Below are 25,913 nucleotides of genomic sequence, written 5' to 3' on the forward strand. Positions count from 1 at the left end.
TTTGGTGGGTATGGCTGGAACTTGGACGGTTGAATTGAGCATGACTAGTGGCAAGCCATCACCTTGCCTTTTCAAGAGAACGGGACGAAGACGGTGAAGTGTTTTGATTGAGTTTCCACAAGTTGAATGTAGTCTAGGCAGGTAAGATCTCGGCATTTGATTGCTGCCTCCGGAGTGGTGGCACGTGGACGTTTTCATTTCCTTCACATGTCTTGGAGTAATAGCGTATACCTTGCAAGGATAACCTAATCGGAGCACTGGCACCTGGTTGGAATGGGTCCTCTTGTCTTAGACAAAGTAGTCGTGAGGGTAAGCGTGACGATGAGCCCAGTACAAAGCCCTCGCGATTCACTCTCGCCGCAATCGACTGATCTTTTTCGGTAAAACGTTCCTTTCATATTGACTCAGGTCAATATAACGCCTTTCTTTTATTTGCGAGTAACGACTAACGTATTTCGTTATTTTTCTTCGCTAACGCCTAACACTGTGGATAACGCGCATGTAGACTGTTTTGACTGATTGGTGTAGTTTTCTTATATCTAAACGAGCCGGTATGTGCTCGGCTCTTTTGTTAGTTCGTTCATTGTTCCGAAGCTGTTGCCACACCTGTGGGATGTCCATCCCCGAACCCTCGCCAATATTTTGGGCTACACATTTTACCCGATTGTTTACCAAGAATATATCGCACGTGCGGAACGCGTGAAAATTTTCGACAACGTTGGAAATGACTGTCTCAAATAAAGCTCACAAACTGCGCGAGACCGGCAGCGTATAGCAGTGACCCAGTGGTGTTTGGGAAACTCTCGTCTAGGAAAACGCGAATATAGAAACAGCTGAACTCCCTGCGGGACCAACTGGAGGTGGCCAATATTTCCAGAGACTCGAAGCTCATCAGCTATAGGCATCAAATTCGATTTGGTTGGAAGCTCGCAACGAAGGTGATAGGATCTACCGCGCCCCCGCGAGCAATGCGACCATCGTTTCGACGACTCCAGTCCAGCCAGCGTGTCGGAGGGATGCGAAGGCGTATCGAAGACGATGGGGCGCCCTGGTCGCGGGGCTCCCATCTCACCAGAGGACGGCGAGCGCCTCGGATATCTGGAACGGCCGACGGTCGCTTTAATGCGGGCCCGTCTTGATAGCGGGGTTCGGTCGCTGCCCGACGTGGCCTCTGCTCGTTCACGCTCACGCGCCCTTCGGGACCGACTCCAATCGTCGTGGCACAGGACGCGCGACCGCCGGCGTCGGTACTTCGGCTGCCACGCATCGGCGACGCTGACCCCCTTGCCCGCTCTGCCATCTCCCCACGGCGTGCCCGCCGCTAGCCGCTGCGGACCGAGCGGCGCAGTTCGGGGCCCGCCGTCCGTCCCTCCACCGTGACACGTGCACGTCGAAACGGTCCGTCTTGGGCCAGGAGCTCGCACTTGGGGTTCTCTGCACGCAGATTACTCGGTGCCAGTAACAGTGCGCGATGAGAAGAAAAACGCGAAGAAACGGCGTCAACTAAAGTGGCGCTGCTTTTTTGCGCCTTAAAGCCCGTAATCATCATCATTAAACTGGCGCTGCAGGCGCTTTGCTTTCAGTTAAGATTAGGGGTGTCGCGAACCGGCCGCAGTTCGAGTTCGACCAGGTTCGACTTTTTCGAACTTTTAGTGGAGAATTCGACGAACCTTGTATTGAGGTTCGACTCGTGTGCGCATGCGCGACAGGCTGGCCAGTTGGCTTCGGATTGGATGATGATGGCTAAGAGATGAATGAAGTGCAGCGCTGATTGGTTATTTCAGTTAATACAGCACAAAGCAATTAAGTTATTAACTTCTTCAGTGATTAGAATTGGTTTCTTTAATTGCAACTGTTCATAAACTTAAAAAATAACCCTTTGCATAAAAAAAATTTCTCCAAACTTAGACATGCTTGTATCAAGGTCTGGCCACAGTGTCCACAAAGTCGAACCGGTCGAATCTGGTTAAAAGTTCGAAGGTTCGTCGAACCGGTTCGACCCAGTCGAACCCCGAAAGTTCGACCAAAAAATCTGGTTCGACAAAAGTTCGCGACACCCCTAGTTAAGATCTTCTAGCCGAGGGACACCGTTCGAGCAGGTGTTTCGGAGCAGAGGACAATCATCGTGCTATGAAACGACTCGGATGTCGCTATCGTATAAGACGGACGCGTACATAATAAGTCAGGCCAGGTATCAAGGCCAACGCGCTGCTTACAAACAAGCCGATCTTTGCCCCCACCGTGTGTCGGCAAAGGCGCAGTTGCTGCACGGGGTGTGGGCAGTGCGCCTGCGCAGAAACCAGCTTTGCATATGCTCATGCGCCGTGGGAACAGCAGCACCACCGCAGCGACGTGACGTGGCACGTTTCGTAGAGCTGGGGACAGCCAGGTCTCCGGGAGTTTTGACGTTGGGTCCTGGCCGAGCTGCTTCTGTACGGGCCGTGTGACGGGCCGGCGCTTGTCCCACATTTCGTGCCGTTTTGGCCACGACTCCGCTTCCCCTTGCGACACGGGGAACGTCTCACCTGACTGTTCAGCGCCCGAGGATCACGTGACAGACGCCATTGGATGGGGTCCGCTGCGGCTTATCGGAAGGAGAAACGCTATTTCACGTAGCGAGGGAGAACGTGTCGGGCCCGCGGTTAGGAGACCCCAATAGCTGGAACCGCGCTTGACACTTTTCTCGGTACCGAAAGTTTTCTTCTTGCTCGGGAATGCAGTTTGAAAGAGAAGCTCGCGCACCCAAGTGCACCGGAAACACCAAAGCGCCCTACGCCGAGGCAGGTCTGTCGAAAGGACCTCCGAAATTCCCTCGCAGGTGGGATGAAATGTAGCGGTTAAGCGTTTGAAAAATAATTAGCGTTACACTTAATCGCGAGAAGAAATTTAGAAATGAAAGAAAAAAAACGCACGACGTCCACCACCTGAACGCTTGGATTGCGGTGCCCGGCGCACTATTCAAAGCGATCAAAGAGGCCCTGCCACTCATGGCAGACAAGAAAAGCGAATGCCCGATTCACGCGTGTTGCGATTTCGCAGTTGCGACGTCGGTCCTGCGGCAAAAGAAGCGTGTTGGGGGCTGCAACACCACAGCTGCGAAATCGCAATAAAAATCGCATTATGTAAAAACACCTATTCACACTGGAACGTAGCCGTAACAAGTATGAAGGACGTAATGAAATAAGTTTACTCTGGCTTAACTCAACAACAAAAAATATATAACAACAACACAGACGTTTCGCCACCTACCCGGGTGGCATCATCAGTATGAACTGGCCCGGTGGTGGGGAGACTCAAAAACCAGTCGACTCTAATCTAACGAGTCCCCTTAAACGTCCGGTAGGGGGCCCCGGTTTGTGTTGCACGCCTTGGGGTCACGGCAGATAAACCACGACTCCACAAACTTCCTCGGGCCCCAACGCTGCTCACGAGCCAAGGTCGCCGCATTGTCTAAGTCAAACGTCCAGCTGTGGTCGACGAACTCAGACTTACTTCTCGTGGCATGCGTGGCCTTCACCACATCCGTCTGCGGGTTTCTCCAATGTACGTGGCGTCGCAGTTCGCCCTGTACACCACACCTGTCTGGGCGTTGGCGGGGGTAATGTCTTTCGACTTGGAAAACGCGTTCGCCAAAGTGTAAGCAGGCTTAAACACAGTCCGGATGCACAAAGGGGTGTCAAAGCTCTTCTAATCGAGTCCGAGGTTCCCCCACTATCAGCTTCCTTTTGCCTCCAGTGTCTACTCTGCACTGTTGCATGCGCTTACGCGTGTCACTTGTGAAGGATCCTCGATAATTGCGCTTGCCCAAGGAAGTGGAGATCCTTGTTTCTTGGGACCGGAGGTCGTCGCTCGAAGACAACATATCGCAACGCGACAACAGTGTCCGTACTCCGTACCACGGCGCGCTTGTGTTCCGCCGGGTGATGGGAATCAAAACACAAAACATTTCCGCTTTCACACTGTTTACGGTACACTTCAGTCTCTACGGCGCACCAATACGTCCAAAAACGGCAGCACGCCTTCCCTTTTAGTTTCACACGTGAACTGGATAGCCGTATTAATACTATTCAGCGCCAAGGGAAAAGCATGCAAGTTCACTTTTTTCAGGATTACGAAAGAGTCCGTTTTCAAGGGGAAAGACAGTGAGTCCATGACCAACTTCTCCACCTAGTCCTTTACCAAATAGGCCGCCGTAACGGACACCGGGCTTCCCATCGGACAACCTCCAATCTGATGGTACACCACGTGGTCAAAAGTAAAGTAAGTCCGGTTTAAACAAAACCGCAACAAAATCACAATATCCTCTATCCAGTAAGGGCGTGCGGGATCCCAACGTGCAATCATGTAGCAAACGTTTTTCTACGACATCAACAGCCAACCCAATTGGCACATTCGTGAACAAAGAGACGAGGTCAAAGGAAGCCATTACGTCGTCATCCTCAAGCTCTTGCTTACGGACAGTTGTTACAAAATCCCGAGAGTTCACAACAGACAGCGTGTTCTCCTTAGTCAACGGCCTCAGCAACTCCACCAGAAATTTCGAGAGGTCGTATAGGTAGGCGATTCAATAAACGAAACAATTGGACGTAGAGGACAGCCTTCATTGTGCACCTTTGGTAGCCCGTATAATCTTGGGGGTGGACCCATCGGACGAAAAAAGGCGGCGATAAAGAAAGAGTTGTATCGTCTGTTTGCGTCCCGAATTTGTGTTTATTCTTTCCGGTTGCTTAACCTCATCGAGCCTTCCCCTCGTCCTAAGCCTGCGCAAATGATCCAAAAGTTGTCTTTCTGGTTGCACAGTAGGATCAACGTTCAATTTTATAAAGTGCAATGGCTCACTTAGTATCTTATACATTTTCTCCCTTTTGTCTGCCTCAAGGATTACGGCGGAAGTATCTGACTTTAAATCAGCTAAAGCCGCGCGTTCTCCTCCACTCAGGTTAGCGCGGACGTTCTTAGCTTATACAATCTTGTGCGCAACAAAGACGAGGACAAAAGCAGAGAAGAGGACACAACAAGGCGCAACTTTCAACTAAATTTTATTGAAAACGCGTTCCGGTATATATAGTCTCAACCATCGTTACAATGACAACAAGAAGACAAAAGTAAAGGAAAAGCACCATGACAGTTTTTCCTTTACTTTTGTCTTCTTGTTGTCATTGTAACGATGGTTGAGACTATATATACCGGAACACGTTTTCAATAAAATTCAGTTGAAAGTTGCGCCTTGTTGTGTTCTCTTCTCTGCTTTTGTCCTCGTCTTTGTTGCGCACGAGATTGTATAAGATGTCAAACCAACTCGCCCAAACAACCACTCTTCTTACGTTCTTAGCGTTTGCCAAAGTGCTTACGATCCGGCTCCCAGCCAAGTTAACGCCGGATACGTTACGAATATGCCGCAATCGTGCTTCGATTTTACAGTCATATCCCGTTTTGGAACCCTTCGCGGCGCCACAGCGAAATTCAGACCTTTCGACAAAAGACTCGTGCGATCTTCACTTCAGACAGTTGTTTGGAGGACAGATTATGCACGGCTGCCGCACTGTTTAGTCGTTGCGCGCGTTCCGACACGACACGACGTGTTCCGGTTACATTTTGAACATGTTTTTGAATGGATTACGTTGCTGTAACTGCATCGGAAGATCTACTGAAAACACGGTGTGCTCCAAGTTCAATGTCCCTTTCTTTTTCCGCGGAGGCAAGTGGTCTGGACCACGTCCCCGTAAGATTGCGTCCCGCCGTTCCCGGTCTCTCCGCGCGGCACCCTTTACGAGGCGGCGATAATCGACGCAACCTCGCTGCGCGCCAATGGCTCGGCGTAAAAATAGTCATCCGCTGCCGGCGATACGGCACGCCGCGTCCCTGCTTCGTGTTTCCGATAGCGCGGCAGACGCAGGCAAAGCGCGTCGGACGACCCGACGGAACGTTTGGGCCTCGGGGCGGTGCTAAGCGGCGCTAATCCGGGCTGATCGGATAATATCGACGGCGTGTTGCGCCACTTGCGTCACTCACTGCCTCCGGCCGCAGAGAAAGGAAGGCGTCTGCTTTCCTCTCGTCTGCTTTTCGAACCACGCCCACTCTGGCTGTTTTGGGTGACGTTGATTCCGGTGACACGGGGGATAGCGACAAATATTTGGGAGTTTTCGTAGTTTCCGGGCATCGTCGCAACCCGCTACGGTGCCCGGAACTCCACAGTCAAGGCCATGGGCGCGCAGGCGCAGTAGCGGCTTTTTCGTTGCGGAGAGCTTAGCGGAGGGGGAAACGCGATCTACGAACACGCTCGCTTATTTACCTGCAGCCAGACAGCTCAATGACTAAAAATTGGCAGCGACTTTTACCTTCAAAGTGCTATAGTGCGTGAAATGCGTTATAGGACTTTGCATTTTCAGTTTTACCGCTAAATTTAGCGGGGAAACTATATTTATGTATAGTTCACGTGACGTCGGCTTACGTGACATAAATATTTCCGCCTAATTCAGCAGGGAAACTGAATTGGTGTATAGGTCAGTGACATCCATTTCCCAACAAAATTTCCTTACGTGACATCTAGTTTCCTGCCAAATTTAGCGGAAAAACGTAATAGGTTTATGGTCAGCTGTGACATCAATTTTCCCTCCAAATTTAGTGGGAAGCTGAATTTTTGTATAAGGCCACGTGACATCAACTTTCCCGCCAAATTTAGCTGGGAAACTAAATTGGTCTGTAGGTCCCGTGACGTCACGTCAGGTAACATCAAATTTCCGGATAAATTTAGCAAGGAAACTGAATTCCTGTGTAGCAGACGTGAAATCTATTTCCCCCGCTAAATTCAGCGGTAAATGCACGGACAAACAAACAAATGACTTTTTTTTTGGGGGGGGGGGGGGGGGGGCGGGGTTGTTAAAGAACATTTTACGCTTTCAAGGGAACTATTTGAACGAAATCTAAAATGTGGCCGTCGTCTTCGGAAATAGACTGAATATGACCCGCAATATCCGTAAATGACAATCGCACGTTCGTATTTCAAGCCTGGTGGCTGTATTTTTCGTTAAACATGTTCTCTTCCCTTAGTACACATATTCAATCTCTGTTTCACAAACAGCGTGTTTCCCTGTCGATGGCAACTAGCATAGGTAACAGTTTTATCAAAGAAAGTAAATAAACATGAATTTGGCAATTATTGACCTGTTTCAATTCTTTCGTTCTTTTTTTAAGGGTTTAGAAAAAAGTTATATTTCTTCGTCTGATAACATTTGCTGATAATCGTGACTTAATAAGCTCATCGCAATTTGGTTTTCGCAAGCAACAATCCACAAAACTGGCTCTCCTTGCGCAAAAAGAACATATACTTAGAAATTTTGAAACTAGGAAACTCACTTTCGGTTTATTCGTTGACTTTACTAAGGCGTTCGACTATCTAGATCATAATTTGCCACTAAATAGCTTAGATGTGTATGGATTTCGTGGCCATCTATCACAACTTCTAAGTTCATATTTATCTTCCCGGAGACATTATATTCATATAAATGGCCACTCATCTGAAATAAAACCGATTGAACCGGGGGTTCCCCAGGGAAGCATTCTCGGGCCTTTATATATGTATATAGATATAACATCGTAAATATTAGTCAATCATTTTTTTTTTAGGCAGCCGAAGCGTGCTTTATGTTTGATGGTGATGACGCCTTGGAGCTTATTGATGACGCGAACGAAACCTTAGAAAAGCTTGATAGATGGAGTAAACATATTGCATTAAGAATAAACGCCGATAAGACAAATGTAGGTATATTCTGACCGAAGAATAAGCATATTTCAATATTACCAAACATATTTTTATAAATTCTTCTCAAATTGACATCGTGCTTATGTTTAAACCTTCGGGCGTTATTTTTCAAGAAAACATATGAATCGTATCATATCAAAATTATCTAACATCGTCGGTATTCTATATCATCATACACATCTTACCTCTTAGAACAAAGTTAATTATATAATTTTTTTTTGCATTTATCTTATGGTCAACCAATACCAACCTCCAAAAAATCTTTGTTACAAAAATATTTATACGAGGGGGGACCCAAAAGAAACCGAACTAATTCTTTTTTAAGCAGAGCTTTTGCAGTACCGCGTTTTGCCGCCAGGAGTTGATAGAGCGAACATTGCTCAGTCATTAGGCCTAATTCCGTCCTCGAAGAAGGTTAGGACTAGTTGCGGCTGGGTTTATAGTGACAAGTGTTTCGTGTGGGCGTCGTTTTTGCAATGTCTGATTTCTGTGAACAGCGTGCGGCGGTTAAATTCTGTTTTTTGCTCGGAAAAAGTGGAACAGAAACTATTGAACTGTTAAAAACGGCGTACAAGGACGATTCCATGGGGAAAACTCAAGTGTTTGAGTGGTTTTCCCGTTTCAAGAATGGCGACATGTCAATTGATGACAAACCTCGTTCCGGTCGTCCTTCCACTGCACGAACACATGAAAACGTTGAAAAAATTCGTGCAATCAGCAACGAAGACCGACGACGGACCATTGACGAAACTGTGGAGCTGTCGGGAGTGAGTTTGAGTTCACTGCAGTGAATTCTGACAGATTTGGGAATGAAAAGGGTGGCTGCCAAATTCGTGCCACGACTGCTGACTGCTGAACAAAAGCAAGGTCGCGTGGAAGCATGCTGTGCTTTGAAAGAAGAGTCCCGAAGTGACCCAAACTTTTTTGCAAAAGTTATTACAGGTGACGAAACTTGGTGCTATGGTTACGATCCTAAATCAAAGCAACAATCAAGCCAGTAGAAGACTTCAGGTTCGCCTCGCCCCAAGAAAGCTCGTCAGGTGAAATCAAACATCAAAACAATGCTGATTAGTTTTTTCGATGTGAAAGGAGTCGTCCATTCAGAGTTTGTTCCGCAGGGTCAAACAGTTAACCAGGCTTTCTACATGGAGGTTTTGAAAAGATTGCGCAACAGTGTGCGGCGGAAGCCGATTTGTGGAAGTCGGGTGACTGGTTTTTCCATCATGACAATGCCCCGGCTCACACTGCCTTGTCTGTACGACAATTCTTGACCAAAAATGGTATGACCCCTGTTCCTCACCCCCCATACTCACCCGACCTTGCCCCGTGCGACTTTTTTTTGTTTCCTAGAATGAAAAGAGAAATGAAAGGAAAGCGTTTTGCTGACGTTGCTGAGGTGAAGAAAAAAACGACGGAGGCGCTGTCAAGCATCACAAAAGATGAATTTAAACAATGTTTCGACACATGGATTAAAAGATTAGACAAGTGTATTAGTGCAAGTGGACAGTACTTTGAAGGAGATTGAACGTTTGTGCTTGAAATGGGAATAAATAAGTGCAAAAAAATTTAGTTCGGTTTCTTTTGGGTCCCCCCTCGTATTAAGAGGCATTTCTTATGTGTCACTAGAACATCCAATGGATAATCTTTTTAGTGAGTTCGGTGTGATAATTTTTTTTATTTATATAAATATCTTTAGAAGAGGAGGAAGGATATCGTTTATGTGCAAGAATAAAATAGAAACAAATTTACCCCAACATCACCTCAACAACTTAGCGATATAGATGCCCAACACGAGTTAAAGAACCTCGGGAAGTACCTTCTTTTAGAACAAATTACGGCCACCAAAGTATAGAATATATATATATTTTTTTTTGCCGACTACTCTTAACCAGCTTAGTAGGCAGGGTGTTGAACTTAGCAATGTATCGGTGAGCATCGTACGGGAAATGTTTATTTCAAGCCAAATTTTTCGCGATAAGCGCTAAATTCTGTTGAGTCGATGTTTTCTTGCGCGTTTATTTCAGTGAGGTTCTAACTTTCCCCATATGCTTTCACTATTGTGCAAATTGTACCAATATGCTACTTCTCTTGTATCGCGTTAGTTTTCTCTCTTTTGTAATTTGTTTTTCATTTTTGTGTTGCACATGTCATATTCTAGTTTTGTATAAGTTCCTTGGGTTCCTGCATCACGACTACTAATTTACATGGCTCGGCGGTGGTCAAGCTGTTTTTCACAGCTTTTTTTATCTTATCACTTTTGCAACATTGTCTTTGTCGGGGGAAAAAAAGTACCATTGTTATTAATAAACGGCCCACTCTGCAAGCGCTGGGAGAGCAGCCAGCGGAGAGCACGTGACATCCCGAGCAATCGTGACGTAATCTGTCTCGGGACGAGCAAAGCTGCGGCGCGAGGCTGACGTCGACAAGACGATTGCCAGCAGGGTACCTGGCCGCCGCCATGTGCACTTGCTCGTGCGGGCAAGTGGCTAAAGCTGCGTTCACGCGCACGCTGCACATACTTGCACGTCACTACCTGTCCATGTTCTATAGACGAACATTACAAACGAGGGTTTAGCGACATCCAACACGCGTCATTTGCTAATCCTTTAATTCCCTTTAAAATTCTTTTTGTGTATTTTTCAACAAGATATCGGGGTGTCCGACGCCGTACTGCTCTCTTGAACACGTATGGACCAAGAAATAAGCACCGAAATTTTGTCGTAGTATATTTTTAATAGTGGGACACGAAACGAATATCTGAAAAGAGAAAATGCTCAAGGCGTCCGAGAGATGCCAAGAGGCAGTTGTTGCAGATAAAGTCACTGGATCCTGGGAAAGTAACGCCAAGCTCCCCGTGTGGTCGCCATCTTGGTCCGTGAAATGAGCAATTTCTCTTTGACCACTTCGTTCTTGGTGAGCCTATCTAGATTCGCTGGTGACGGGTAGCTTTATGGGGGCGTTTATGGTATACCGAGAGTTTGCTATCCACACACCGGCGAAACAAGCGCACATATTTGTACCACCACCACATGCTGGGCCGGTGCTTGGAGGCACTGAAAAATAAGTTTACTGTCTTGAAATAGGCAAGATGAACAATACAATAGTAAGAGATCCATGGAGATATGCATGATTAATAAGTTGATCGCATACGAAGTGCCAAAGACTTAAATTGGTGGGGAACGCTTCCAGTACGATGATGCTCCATGGTGATCTTGGCGTGACTGGTTTAGAACGACCCCCTGGAGGCTTCGAAGATTTAAGTGGACCAAGGTGGCGATTTCCATGGCAACCTAGACCAATTAGCCAATCGCCTTGCGAGGATTGGGCCGTGTGTATGTTAGTATCCGTTTGTGCCCGGCTAGCAGGTAGGGAAGGCAATGGCGCTACTTTCCCAGGATCCAGTGACTTTAGTTGCAGACACAGGCGCCAACTACGGAGAAGGAAAGAAAAAAAAGGGCGAGGTGGGAGGGGGAAAGAGAGGGAGAAGGACGCGAAATCCCGCCCCCCCCCCCCCCCCCCCCCCCCCCGCCCCCCTTCCTGGGAAATTGAAAACTCACCGCCCATGGTCCCAGAGGTTGAAAGAAAGTTGCAGTCGTGCACCCTCGTGAATGGCGGAGTATCAGATGCGAAGTGGTTGGAATGGAGTGACTGGATTAATATAGAGCTTCGCTGCGGCTACTTATTAAGTTATAACTCACGCGCACGCGCGCGACCCTGAAAAAGTGTCGCGACTCGACAGAGGCACTCCCATATCGGCATGGGTTGTGAACCAAGCTCGTACGAAGGCCGCTGCCACCCAGCGGCCGTTGTGAGGTGAAGAAAAGCCAGATTGGACACGAGTTCAGCTGCTCGTGTTCCATCGGAATCTGAAGTGTTGACATTGTGCCCCGCGCCGGTGTCCGGAAGGCGGAAAAGGTTGTCCATCTGCCAACACCGGCGGCTCTCGGATTAGCTTACCCGATATGCGTAACCAACTCCGGGAGCCGGCTAAAGGCGCGCGAGTCACCAAAACGTGCACTGTAAGAGAAAATATAGTTTAAGTACGGGACATTTCTCTGCTAACCTTGTTGCCACAACATGCTCCATATCACCGAATTACGAGACATGTACCATAATTCCGTAGTGCGGGACATGTGGCAACAAGGTTTGCATGCATCTGTCCGCACCACTATGATGGTACAAGTGTTGTTTTCTGCTAGCTACGGGAAGTGTGCCGTCGTGTTCAAAAACAGAAAATTTTCTGCTGGAAACGATGTAAGCAGAACTGGACAATAACAATAATAATTATGATGATAATGAAACTATTTATTTGCATCTCAGAGAGAAGCTGGTGGTTGCTGAGAGACCAAAAATTCATACCAAAAGTCTGCACCAAAAAAAGGTATAAAAAGTAGTGAGGCTGATCATGGGGCTTATATAATATACCAGATGCCCGTCGATGTTAAAATGGAGCTTGTGGGCGAGGGCGCGGCTTGATGTTGCGGGTCGTGCACACTCGTGAATGGCGGAGCATCAGATGCAAGTGGTTTGAATGGAGTGACTGGATTACAATATAGCTTCGCTATATTGGAGTCCAGTTGTTACACTCACTTGCTGTTCGACCAAGTTTTTCTGCTTTTAACACAGTCTCGGGTTTTCTACATCATGATCAATATCCACACGCTCGCCCGCGCACTCACTGTTTTTTCATGGAATTTATAAAGATTTGAAGAAAGGTGAAATATACGTTATTGGATCCTGATGATATTGAACCATTACACTGAACACATTGTTTAGAAATGACGTATTTATTTTTAAATAAACACGTAATAATTTGTATTTTCAAAATGAACGTAAAAATTTCAAGATGTCAACCAGCTGTGTCTAGATGATCTGTTGTCAACTTACAAGTTGTCTTGGAAATATATTATGAAAAAGCCTGTCATAATGAATTAACAGAGACCTTTGGCTCAGTCATTGAAATCTCCACATGTGGATAAAAAAAGGGAAAAAAATAAATGAAAACAAAATTAAACGCGGCCCAACTTGTAGTGATGCAAAACTATCGATAAATTGACTATCGATACTATCGATAGTTTTTTCAAAACTATCTATAGTGCCATAGAACTATCGATAGTTTTTCGATAGTCGGGTATCGAAAAACTATCGATGGTACTATCAATAGTTTTGCACCTTTATCGTAAGTGCTTGGGATAGCTGGTGTCCCATTTGAAAATAAATAAATAAATAAAGCGAGAAAAAGAGAAGAGGGATCGACGCAAACTACTAGTTTAACAAAGCTATCAATAGTAAACCGTCGGAAGTGCTATCGATAGGTTTACAATAGTCGACTATGGATAATTTTCCCGTAGCCAATGAACAATAATTTTCCGATAGCCGACTATCGATAGTACTACCCATAGATTTTCGATGGTCGACTATCGATAGTACTATCGATCGTTTTTCGATTGTCAACTTTCGATGTACTATCGATAGTTTTTTCACTGTCGATAGTCAGATTTCTGGCGACTATCGATAGTTTTGCACCACTGGGCCCAAGGCCTTCCTGCAATGCTCTCTGGTCATCATGATTCGGTCCACATCACATGAGCGATTGACATTTTAGCGAATGGCGTGTATCGGCGCGTGTTGACCCACCCTGCCGTCCCGTTCACACCGTTTCGCGGCTACACTCTGTGGCGGCTGGCCCACCCGTACACGTCGTTTCACGGAGGGCAAATTCGTAAAGTGTCTTTCCACGAAAATTTGGAGGCGGGACTTCGTTTCCTAAAACGTCGTCCGACCAACTGAGTGGCCTACCACCGTAGCGTTTTCATATGATATTTAATTTATCGGAATAAGTAAAAAAAGAAAAGGGGCGAGATGAAACTTCTGGACCTTCGTGCACTGGTGATAAAAGGGGTCATGTGAATCGTTGGAATACTCGACTTGAGCACGCGCCAGACAGCTCATGTCAACAAAATTGTGGTTTGTAGTTTATTCTCGTCGTATCGATTGATGAGATAAGGGTAGCTCTGCCGTAGAGGTCGGCAGCAACGTTGTTCGGCAGTTGTGCGGTCGCTGGTAGAGTGCCTTCATGTGCGCTTCGCATAGGGTGATGCCAACTGCCTGTTTCCCTTTCCCACACCCTCTTCCACCGCCATTTTGTTCCTCTCATTGTTTCCCCGTGCGCCGGAAAGTGGCCTTTGTGTCCATCGGTAATCCCCTCCGAGGGGTAAAATGCTTATCCTCCCTCCGTGGGTTCCACAACGCTGCTCCGAACTTCTGAGATAATGTGCTTGTTTCCGGGAGGGTCATAAGCCCCACGGATTATCGCCGAGGACCAAAATGGCTGCTGGTTTGTCAGCGAGTGGTATTACAAAGGGTGGCATCACCCTAGCAAAGCGCACATGAAGGCTCTCTAGTCGCGGGTCTTTTGAGGCTCGGGGGAGACGGTGCACGCGCCGGGCGGCGTGCCCGCTCGCGCCCCCTGTTTTTTCGGCGGTTCGCCGGGGCACGCTGAAACACGCCGCGCGGTGAGCGACCTTTATGCTTTGCAGTCAAGGTCGTTTGGCCGTGTTCTTCTCGCTCGCCGGGGGGACGAGAGGGTTCTGTGTGCATTGTGGCAGGGGCTTCGTTCTCCCCGGAATCAGGGGCGCTCGTGGCAAAACCGGCTCTCCTGGCCGGCCCAGCTTCTTGAGTTGTTGGCGCTGGGTGCAACTGCTCCCCTTCCTCCGTGGAAATGAAGTGGCACCGCGGCCTGTTTGCTCTCCAAGGTCAGCGGGCCAGACAGAGAGAGCCCAGGGAGCCTCGAGAACGGCCGGGTTCAGAGCGCCCTGCCCGATGACTCATTCGCCCGGCGGACCCTTACTACGCTTGCGAGGGCTTACTACGGTTGATCGAATGCCATTTCATCGAAGCACGGTTTAGAGAATGGGCACGTTTTATCGAAGCACGGCTTAGAGAAAGCAGAGCCTCAGTTTAGAGAAACGCCGATTATCGAAAAAGGTCGACGCTTTTTTAAAAAAAAAGGCTTTCCTACTTCTCGCGTGGTGCGCGTGTTAAAGGCCGGCCCGCAAGCAGAGAGAAGGAACCCGACCCTCACTTTCCTTCTCGCCACTGTGAAAGGAGGAAATCGCCTCTCGTTTCCTCCTCGCCATTTTCCGACTTTTTTTTTTTTTTTTTTTTTGCCAGCTGCTTGTTTTTTTTTTCTTGTTTTTTTTGTTTTTTTTTTACAAGTTTGGGTGGAGGAAATGAAAGCTTCAAGGATTTGAAAAGATTATCCAGAAGCCAGCCGGCACACCTGCGACAAGGAGCTGAACCAACCGAGTAGCTGTTTTGAGCGAGCTTGGCACTTGCTGTTCCCAACGAGTTGCATTGGCTCTTTTTTAGCATTGGTTTGGAAGATGATTCTTTGCTGTTGTGAGAGCACAAATGCCTTGTTCTGCTCAAAGAAGTAGTCATTGAAGTATCAATTTTAACATAAATATCTGATTTGGCATCTTTCGTTGTTGAGGCGGATTCATGGCGACAACGGGAAGTACGAGCGGCGTTTTCTGTATATCAGGGATGGCGCTCCATAGACCAGTGGTTCTGAATCATCATGGTTCGTAAACCGGCAGAGGTGACAGAGGATCCCATCCGTAGTGGGTCTAGTACTTTTCGGTGTAGAGCGTTTTGCTGTAGGGCATTTCGGTGCGGACTTTTTGGTGTACAGACATTTCAGTGTACGGACTTTTTGCTGCAAAGACTTTTCGGTGTGGGACTTTTCGGTGCGCGGATATTTCGGTGCACGGACATTTTGATGCATGGACATTCGACGCTATGGTTTGCTCGCCGGTCTCTCTTTTCCAACGTACGCAGACACGCCTCACATCGTGTTTGTGCGTTGAGTTGATATAGATATTCTCCTCTATAAGGTTTTGGCTTTATTATTGGTCCTGCGTGTAGGAAACGACCCAAACAGCAAGACGTTTGAGGTTGTTTGTGCATTCAGAACAATTTTGAATATCTTCAAATGCGCCTCCTCCGCGTAATCGCATAGCTCCGATTGTTAATATTAAATTGTAATGACCTCGCACGACAAAAAAAAAAAAAAAAAACAAAAAAAAAACAATGTAATTATCATTTGTAACTCATTAGGGAATAAAGTAGGCGTGTGGGGGTACAAAATAAGTGTAATCAAATCAAATATCGATTTGAATCAAGTAAACAAGCCGAATTTGGTGAATGCTAAATCTATTTTATTTGGTATCAAATGTTTGCTCATTCTCGTACGAAAAAAAAAAAAAAAAAGAAACAGTGACCACAGATCATACACAGCGTATGATGATCTGTGGTCGACGTCTCCTTCCATGCCGTAATGATGTCGCCAGACGTAAAGAACTGCCTTACAATCGTGCTTATACAGGGCGATTTTTTTTAACGACTAGACATTTTTCTAAAAAAAAACGTCAGAGTTACGCAATTGCAGTTTTTGCCTTATCTGTAGTCATCAAAAACACCAAATCATTCATTTTTAAAGAGATGTAGTGGACGTGAAGTGGCTCACGGCGTCCTAAAAAGCCTAATTTGGACGCGAATCGTGTTATCGCAATCTTTTCGGCCAGCGCACTCCTCGCCCCTTCTACAGTGGCGTTGTCACAGCGATGCGCATGATTTGTCGCTTTGGCTTCATGGCGTTAGGCTGTGCCACGCGGAGATGGAGCCCACATAAAATCAGAACTATATTTTCGCGCCCAAATTAGGAGGACGCCGTATAATTGTGTACGCGCGTTACATCTTTTTAAGAATGGACGGTTTGGTGGCTTACGATTATGGCCAACAACTTTCTAAATACAAGATGCCGTTTTCTTTTCTAATTAAAAGGTTAATTAGCGAATTTTAGGCAATCGGTCGGTTTTAGTTGCGTACGTTATTGAACCTTATCCTCGCCTGGCCGTATAACTTACCTACACAAACCGCGATGGCGCTAATTTTCACTGCACAATTTGGTGGCTTTCGATTACGCCCAACAACTTTATAAATCAACTATCCCGTTTTCTTTTATAATCAAAAAGTTCATTAACAAATGTTAGGTAATCAGTCGGTTTTTGTTGCGTTCTTTCTTGAACCCAATCTTCGCCTGGCCGCATAGCTCACATCGACAAAACATTAATTTCCACGTTTTTTGTAATATCTAGTAGGTGAAAAAAACAAAACAATAAACGTTGTAAATAAAACAGAGGGCAGTTCTTTTCTGATATAAATAAAGCATGCATCTCTTTCTTTTTCCGGCCTATGAAAACAAATACCGGGACATTCGAAATTGAGTTTATGATGGGGCGGGCGCTATATTACGGGGTATTTTGTCATGTTTCATAAGCTTTATTACTAGTCAGAAGGAAGCCACGCAAGCCGTATCACGTTGCAAACAGCTAATCGGGTGTTTCTCAAGCAGCTCTAGAACTTTCCAAATGACATTTTGGTTCTTAATACATCTAAAAAAAGTTTGGTACTTAGTCCTAAACATTTAATTTATTAGGCATAATTAAAATACTGCAACTCTCGCAAGACGTCTGCCCAAAACATAAAGTTGGTTTCATTGGCGTAAAGTGGCTGCGTCTTTCATTTTTATGCTTCGTCTTTAAAGATTCGTGAAAAGCATTCGCGACCTTATCTGTCAAGCCGCGTACGCGGACAGCGCGGCCTCCTCGGCAAGTTGTTCCCTCATCGAAGGCGACAATGAATAAAAGGTACGATCAAAATCTTAATGCCTGAAGAAAGCGCAAGTTTAAAATAATTCTAAGGGTATCAGTTGCTTTTATTTCTGCTATATTCAAATTTCAACACTCGTCGCAGGCAGCAAGAAAGGAAGCACTGCTTGGCGCGAACCAGTGCCCAGTCAACGGTCCTACACTCAAACACGCATCACCACCCGACCTGTTTGAAAAATAAATAATTTCCAGTACTTTTGGTAGAAAACGCGAATTTTCTACTGAGCGTGATATTTTGTGGACCCAAAAGTCCTGTAGCCAAGATCGGTAGTTCATAGCTTCAGGAAGACGAAGAACGACGGATGCATTATTTCCCGCGGAAGTACTGTTTTGACTTTGAATTCCACATACAATTGTATATGCACAAATTGTGGCACGATACCGAACTTGCTTGATTACTTTTCTTTTAAAGACAACATAACCAGGCATAATCTACGGATATTGCAGAATTCATTTTAATTGGCGTACTGCGCGAAAGACAAGTATGGACATAAAGAACACAATAGAGCTCTGCATTTCTACTGCATTTCTTTCCGTACTTGTTGATAGTTGTCCGCATGAATATATTCAAAAACTGCCAAATCGTTTAAAGGCCGCTGTACAAACGGGACGTTCTGCAGGGAAGAACCTTCTCTCCCGAAGCTGGGGGACGGGGAGGGAGAGGGCCAGCGTTGGGTGGAAAGGGCGTCTAGAGAATGGGATTAGCCTCGGGGCGAGCCATCCTCTTGAGAGGGGGTGGGGACGGAACAAAGCTGCCGTGGGTAGGGAGCCTTCATGTGCGCTTTGCTGGGAGTTCCGGCTACCAGGTGGAAGATAAGCTTGTCAATCGGCGACCTCGGATGCGAGGACGGGCACGTCAGAGAATTTGAAGATAGCTGCTTGATTAGCCGGAGGACCCAGTGCGGTCTACTGGCTCTCAGAGGTCGGCATTTTAGGTCGCCCTCACTCACCCTCACCCTCACAGCCACACTCACCTAAGCCCCTCACTCACCCTCACCCTCACAGCTACACTCACCTTCAGCCCCTCACTCACCCTCACAGTCACACTCACCTTCAGCCCTTCACTCACCCTCACTGAACCTCACGGCCCTCACGCACTCACCGCCCTCACGGCCCTCACGCCCCTCAAGCCCCTCACTCACTCACGGCCCTCACGCCACTCACCGCCCTCACGCCACTCACCGCCCTCACGGCCCTCACCGCCCTCACGACCCTCACCGCCTTCACGGCCCTCACGCACTCATAGCCCTCACCGTCCTCACGACCCTCACGCACTCATAGCCCTCACGCCACTCACCGCCCTCACGGCCCTCACCGCCCTCACGGTCCTCACCGCCCTCACCGCCCTCACCTCCCTCACGGTCCTCACCGCCCTCACGCCACTCACCGCCCTCACGCCACTCACCGCCCTCACGCACTCATGGCCCTCACGCCACTCAGGCCAGCTTCAGATGGGGCAATTTCGCCCAGAAACTTTACGTCGCAACACCAGCAACACGCGCCGCCCGCGATCACACGCAGCAACCAGTTGCTGCAATTTGCCATCGTCACCATAAAATTTTATTTTTCTTGCACTATTTAGACACAATTACGCGTTATAAACGTGTTTTTATGCATTTAAATCTCGTTAAGAATACTAATTCACCTTTCTGAAACAGTTTATTTCCAAAAAAACGATCGATTTCAAACGAGAACCAAGTCTTCCGGTGTCATCATCATCGGCACGAGGTATCATGTGAAAATTTTGCGTCCCTGATTAGATGCAGCCGCTTCAAACGTATTCGAATTGCTCCGAGTTGCTTGCTTATTTCGAGCCGGACCCGATCTCAGCAATTCGTGTCGATCTAGGGAAAGCTAGAGAACAACCCGCCATTAACACCAAAATTGCTGAGAAAGATGCTCGATCTGAAGGGGGCCTCACGCGCTCGCCGCCCTCACGGCCCTCACATCACCTCATGCACTCACCGCCCTCACGGCCCTCACGCCTCTCATGCCACTCACTGCCCTCACGCACTCATGGCCCTCAAACCCCTCACGCACTCACCGCCCTCACACCACTCACGCACTCATGGCCCTCACGCCACTCACCGCCTTCACGCCCCTCACGCACTCATGGCCCTCATGGCCCTCACGACCCTCACGGCCCTCACCCCCTCACGGCCCTCACGGCCCTCACCGACCTCACGGCCCTCACCGCCCTCGCGGCCCTCACCGCCCTCACAGCCCTCACGGCCCTCACCGCCCTCACAGCCCTCACGGCCCTCACTCACCCTCACGCTCATGAATTTTCCTGGTTCAGAAACTCACTCACCCTCACCTCACCTGTGAAGATGAGGGTGAGTGAGGGTGAGTGAGGGCCCTCATGAGTGAGGTTTGCCGAGGTATGCTGGCTCTAGAAGGTGACTCAGATGAAGAAACTCGTTTTGCTCCAAAACTCTAAAAGCATTTTGGAACGTGAACTCTTGACACAAATAAAAATAACACATGCATGAAAAACTACGAAGGCACCTAAGCTTTCTCCTATGATGTGAGAATGCGTGAGCATTAAAGGCAGAGTTATGTTGGCGCAACTTGCAATAAAGAAAGAAAAAAAAAAGTTATGTTGGCGCAACTAGGCGTAACGAATAGCGCGCTAGTTTCACGATCAAGAGGGCCTAGCTTCGAAACCGGGCAGGGGACGGTTTTTTTCACGTGTTCTTTTTTCATTTCGCTTTTTTTTTGTTCGGTCACGTGACAATAAAAATCACATGAACAGAAATTTTTTTGGCCACGTCACCAGAGATTTTTTTTTTTTTTTATTTCTCCTATTCTTCTGTATTTTTTTTTTTCCCCTTTTTTTCGGTTTACGCTCCCTTTTGCAAAACTCTTTGCACCCATTTCGCGTTACTTTGGCGTCAGCCAAATAATTTTATTTATAGAAATGAATTCTGCCGTACGTATCTTATGTTACTATTACCAACCCTGGCTGGCAATACGCATAGAGTATTTCGTCCGGCAACCAGTTTGGGAATGACGAGGCCAAATTTGTGTTATAATTTTTTTTTGAGGTATAAGCATAATTTCGGCCTCGTTATCCGTCGGTCTCTAAGATTGGCTCGTCAAGTATCTTTTCGGAAAGAGTAGACGACTGGCATTTTTACAGTGCACGTGTGTCGACCAGAGTGAACATTGCTGAAGCGCCTCCAGTGTGATTTTGGCCGTAAATAACTGGAGGCCCGGGCAAACCCACCCTATGTAGAAAAGTATCTACCTTTCTGGTTTCATAGAGAGCTATGAAAGGGACGAATCCCAGCCGAGTCAAACTACCGGCTTGCAAACGCAATCGTGTTGGCAATAGCTCTAAGGAGTTTGTATGGCTCTCTCTGGCGGTGTGCAGAGGGTAAAGGTACGGAGGTAATATATGCTTTCGCCTGGGAGGCACTCACTTGATCGAATGACGTTTTAGCGAACGCCCACGTTTCATCGAACGACACTTTAGCGAATAGTCAGACGCCGCGAAGCGGCGTTTTCGGGTGGGCCAAATGAGTGCATATTTTTGTAATGAGTTGCCGTAGACTGTCGCCGCGAAGCGGCGTAAAGCGCAGCGCGACGGATGAGTTAACGCGCGCCCCCGTTATTCGCTAAAACGACCATTCGCTCAAATGTCGCCTTTCGCTAAAATGTCATTCGCTCTTCTGATATGGACCCGCTTTCGCCTAGTCACCTCGCAAACGGTTGGGTATTGGCTACAGAGATCCATTTCGCTTTGTTTTATCCCCGGGATTATAGCTTGATTTCTGTGTTCCTAATTTCACAGACAGAACGAAATCGCTTTTCTCGTGTGGCGTCACGGCGGTGAGACAGAAATCAATGAGTGTACTGGAATTCGACGCTTGTGCTCGTTCTATAGCGCTTCTAAAAACCGTGCGATCACGGCTGTGCAACGTCAACAATGCATAAACTGCAGTTACTTGTACACGTATTGCATCGTGAGGGAACGACTATGACTGGGTAAACAGGAATAGGGAGAATGGGTGCGTGTGCTTTGTTGAAGTTCGAATCAACAAATCAAGCTTCAACGAATGCGATAGTATTGCATTCATTCAACCAGCTATATGAGTTTTCAGACGGTATATACCTTCCAAGTATGCGATTCGTGTTCTGCCAGTGGTATTTCAGCTAAATTAAAAAACAAAATCCACGTTGAAACAAAAAAAAAAAAAAGTTTACGGTGACTTGAGCCGCTTCCGCGCAGAATCATGTTTCACGTAAGCGTAATCTTGGGGTCGATGCCGACGAGGGGTCTTCAATCATAAAAATAGTTTGATTACGATTATTGGCAACGCTAAAAATTTGAAAGCCAAGCAGTGAAGACAACGGTGTTCTTATAAATATTATATACATATCATTTTACACTGTTTGAATACGCTGCCGTCGTTATGTTCTTGAATTATTGGCTAGCTTGTGGCGGACAGGGAAGTCTTGCAGGACCATATGATAGGACCTACACTAAACCTGCCGCGCTGCGAAAAATGTTAGTCCAGTGCATACAAGCTTGTTCAAGGCGGACGGAGCGTTGCGCATCCGGCAAAGCGCATTCAGTCGCCGCCCGCGGCGTTTTTCTTTTTTTTTTTTTCGAGCAGCGAAATAATTTTTGGTCAAGCAGCAGGCCCCCTCTTCGGCGGGTTAGGCCGGATTAACCGAGGCGTCTCCTAATCCATTCTCCGTGTTGTCCCCTCGGGGAAGGGCGGTAAACAGGGGGGGGGGGGGGGGGGGGGGGGGGGTGAAGGAAGGAAAGGAGGGCAGGGGAGGAGGAAACGCAGAAAAAGTGGAAAGCGCAAACTGTACGGCGGCCTTTAAGCCTACCCCTTTTTATAGTTTTTTTCGTAGATGAATTGTGGTGAATCTCGGCTGGGTTCGGGTAAAGATCTCGCACGTGTTCAAGGACGCATTTCGGCATGATTTCCCGCTTGGTGACGACGTTGAGCTGACCGCTGTTCCGCTTCCTTTCTAAGTAGGCGGGGAACGCCAGACGCCTAAATTAGCCAAGCAGCCCCAAAACTTGCGGTAGCACACCTTCCGAACTCCTGGTTTTTTTTGGAGATGGCCTTCGCCCACCCTGACAAAGCCCCAAACAATTATGTAAGGGCTGCAGAGGCTATCTGGGCATTCCATTTCTTCATCAGCGAACAAATGCAAACAGAAGAGAATAAAAACTTCGTAATACCTGCTGTCTTTTAATAAATGGCATAATATGCTACTATTGCTAGTTGCACTATTTTACGCGAAGAAAATTGTGATTTTGCGGTTCAATCTCCGTGTTTCCCGTTCTCTTTGCTGATACGTAAGATATTTGTCGGGTGTCAAGTTTCCAGTTACATTTGTTGACAGAAACTAAATGCACGTTTGGCCACGAAGAAATTTTTTTCAAAGGCTGAAGATAGATGAAATATACCATAAACCGTTTCAGTTTTTATGGAAGTTTGTTTTTACTCTTCTTAGTAGCTTGAACGAGGCGGCCGTCACTCTAGAAAACACCTGTAGTACGAACCTATATATTATGCCCCAGAAATGGTCAGACTGTGTCCCTCTGACTGCAATATATTTGACTTGTAATTACTCATGATTATTAGTTTGTACAAAAAACAAAAAAAAAAAAAGAAAGAAAACACAATAGTGATACAATCACTCTTCAGAGTGCCGTTGTTAGAACGACCAATTTTCAACTCTCTGGGTAGAGCTCAAAGTTCAGATAAAAATACCCATCTTCTTTCCTTCTGCTGTGATGTTCAAATTCCGTTCACTCGAGATAAATATGCGGTATTGTAGCGTGTGTGGCCGCATGCGGAAGTATCCGAATGTAAAAGAACTTGTTGTTGGGCTAGTTGGTGTTGACTATCTGAGTGTGTTTTAGAACTGCAGAAAAAGAGCAAAAAAAAAGAAAGAAAAGCGAGCCAGCCCGAACCCTTCCGAGCTCATATTCAGCCTGCCGAACTAATCCCTGGTGTTTGGGATTGAAGCAGAGAACCTTGAAGGGTTACAGAGATTTTGTCGGGGGGCCGGTAAGCCCATTAGCAGTCGTGCGAGAAGGCCGTAAAAAGCGAGGAGGAAATGGGGGAGGAAAGGGGAGGAGGAAAAAAAGAAAAGAGGGGGAATCTTCTGCCACGCTGAAGAAAATTTTGAGCGCCCGCCTTTAAGCCATGCCCCCCGCTTGATCGAATGATGTTTTAGCGAACGCCCACGTTTCACCGAACGACACTTTAGCGAATAGTCGGACGCCGCGAAGCGGCGTTTTCGGGTGGGCCAACTAGGTTCACATTTTTGTAATGAGCCGCCGCAGACTGTCGCCGCGAAGCGGCGTAAGCGCAGCGCGGCGGCGTAAGCGCAGCGCGGCGGCGTAAGCGCAGCGCGGCGGATGGGTTAACGCGCGCCCCCGTTATTTGCTAATATGTCGATTCGCTCAAACGTCGCTGTTCGTTAAAACGTCATTCGCTCAGGTGCTATGGACCCCGCTTTTGGAAATCGACCGTTCAAGGTGTCTGGGCGGAGAACGCGCACTCGTGCAAACCACGAGCGCTGGCAGGAGCCTCTTGCTTAAAAGCCTTTCATGGTCACCGGTGAACCCATGGAACGCGAACGTGTGCTTTGGAACCATGACCTTTGGAGCGGGATCCGCAGAAAATTGTCCTAGACAAAATGGTCCCAGACAAATTGGTCCCGGGCAAATTGGTCCCGGACAGATTAGTTGCGGAAAAATTGGTCGCAAGTGCCAACCCAGACAAAATGGTCCCAGGTAAATTTTGCGGCGTAGTTTGCTTTCACTTCGGAGGTTAGTTGACTGTCTGTATTTGATGTAATGTGAACATGGAGAAAAGAAAATGTTGTACCGAATACCTATTATAGGTTATGAAACAATAATAATTTTAAAGTTTATATATTTAGTTTAAAACACACTGCATGCCAGTAGCAGAAAAGTATAATATAGAAATAATATATAATTGTGCATGTATCGAATAATGTATTATATGTAATAATAATAATGTATTAATGAATAATGTATTTCACATAAGCGGCATGACTATGAGCATGATAGCCTCTTTGATTCCTTATATGTGCATTTATTTCCTTGCAGCTTCATTGCGCAAATTCGAATTGAAAAATATACTTTCACAAAATGTGACTACTTTCATTCCACACCTATACTGCATTTTACAAAAGTAAGAGTGCAGCCGGTGCTACGAGGTGAGAGGACCAATCATGCAGTTTTTAAAACAAAACATACAAATGGCGTTCACCGACTTTATTTTATGTAATCACCATCTAGCCCAATCAAGCGCAAGCACAGGCCTTGTACTTTTAGTCTATGCACATGTTTTCGTGTAGTGATTTGCAGGCTCCAGCTTTTTACAGTGATTATACTTATGTGAGCAGGAGTCATAAAGACGTGCGTGCGATAATTAGAAATTTAAGGGACTTTTGAGCTGAGAATGGCAAGGTGTATCTTTCAAACGCCTGGCCTTCAGCAGGTGCTCCACGCCGACTTGCTGTGGAAGACAGGAAGCTGGTGCTGGAGGCGGTAAAACTGTAGCTCCTCACTGCCGTTTTTACCTCGTAAATGAGTATAAAATATATCACAAAAAACCTAGAATACATTAGAACATACATTTCACATCTGTTTAATAAAGCTTCAGAGTAGCAATTCTCTCAAACTCTAAGGACACCCAAGGTGTCAAAAACTACCTGTCTGGGACCGTTCTGCCCAGGGCCATTTCGACAGGGACCATTTCATCCTACAGCCCTCTGGAACCATGATTTCATAAAGGTTGGATTGACCTGTTGAGTTCCATACCCGCAGCTTGTACTGGAGTTCGACCTGGACGATAGAACTGCGAGCTCTTACTCGGGCAGTACGTGACGCTGGAGTATTTATCGGGAGTGCTCAGTAAGCGTGACGGCTTGCCGAACGCAGCCGTACGTCATACTCAGCAGCAAGGGAATTTTTGCGGCGACGTACGTTTGTCAGACGCGACTGTGATTTAATACATGGAGTGTCGGGAGAAAGGTGAACCGTGTTTTTCACATTGCAAAAATTGATTGTGCATTGCACAGCACCAGAATATAGCACTAGAGGTTGGGATAACATGTCCAAGTTTCAGACCCACCCTTATCTGATTTAAACTGTAATGAGACACTTTAAGAAATTTCTAATGAAATTGCGGCCACCGATGCCCACAATTACATGAAGATGACAGACACTACTATAGCTGTCCGCTACCTGGGAACGGGCTCCATATTCTCACATAGAAAATTTCCCGAAATAGCATAGAACCTTTGAACCAGATTATGCAAAGTTCTGAAACTTTGGCCTCTTACCCCAGCTGTTAGTGCTAGATTCTGTCCAAGTCGGGGCTTTTCTGGCAATGCACAGGTTTTTTATG

The 25,913-nt window shown here is 46.9% G+C and overlaps 1 protein-coding gene across 1 annotated transcript in view; it reads left to right on the plus strand.

Moving 5' to 3' along the window:
* The window catches only part of LOC8042354, a 484,035-nt gene that overhangs the window by 375,005 nt on the left and 83,117 nt on the right, over positions 1 to 25,913 (plus strand). The window lies entirely within an intron of this gene.

The sequence above is a fragment of the Ixodes scapularis genome, unplaced genomic scaffold (assembly GCF_016920785.2).
Source record: "Ixodes scapularis isolate PalLabHiFi unplaced genomic scaffold, ASM1692078v2 PGA_scaffold10__122_contigs__length_95168666, whole genome shotgun sequence".
Classification (NCBI taxonomy): Eukaryota; Metazoa; Arthropoda; class Arachnida; order Ixodida; family Ixodidae; genus Ixodes; species Ixodes scapularis.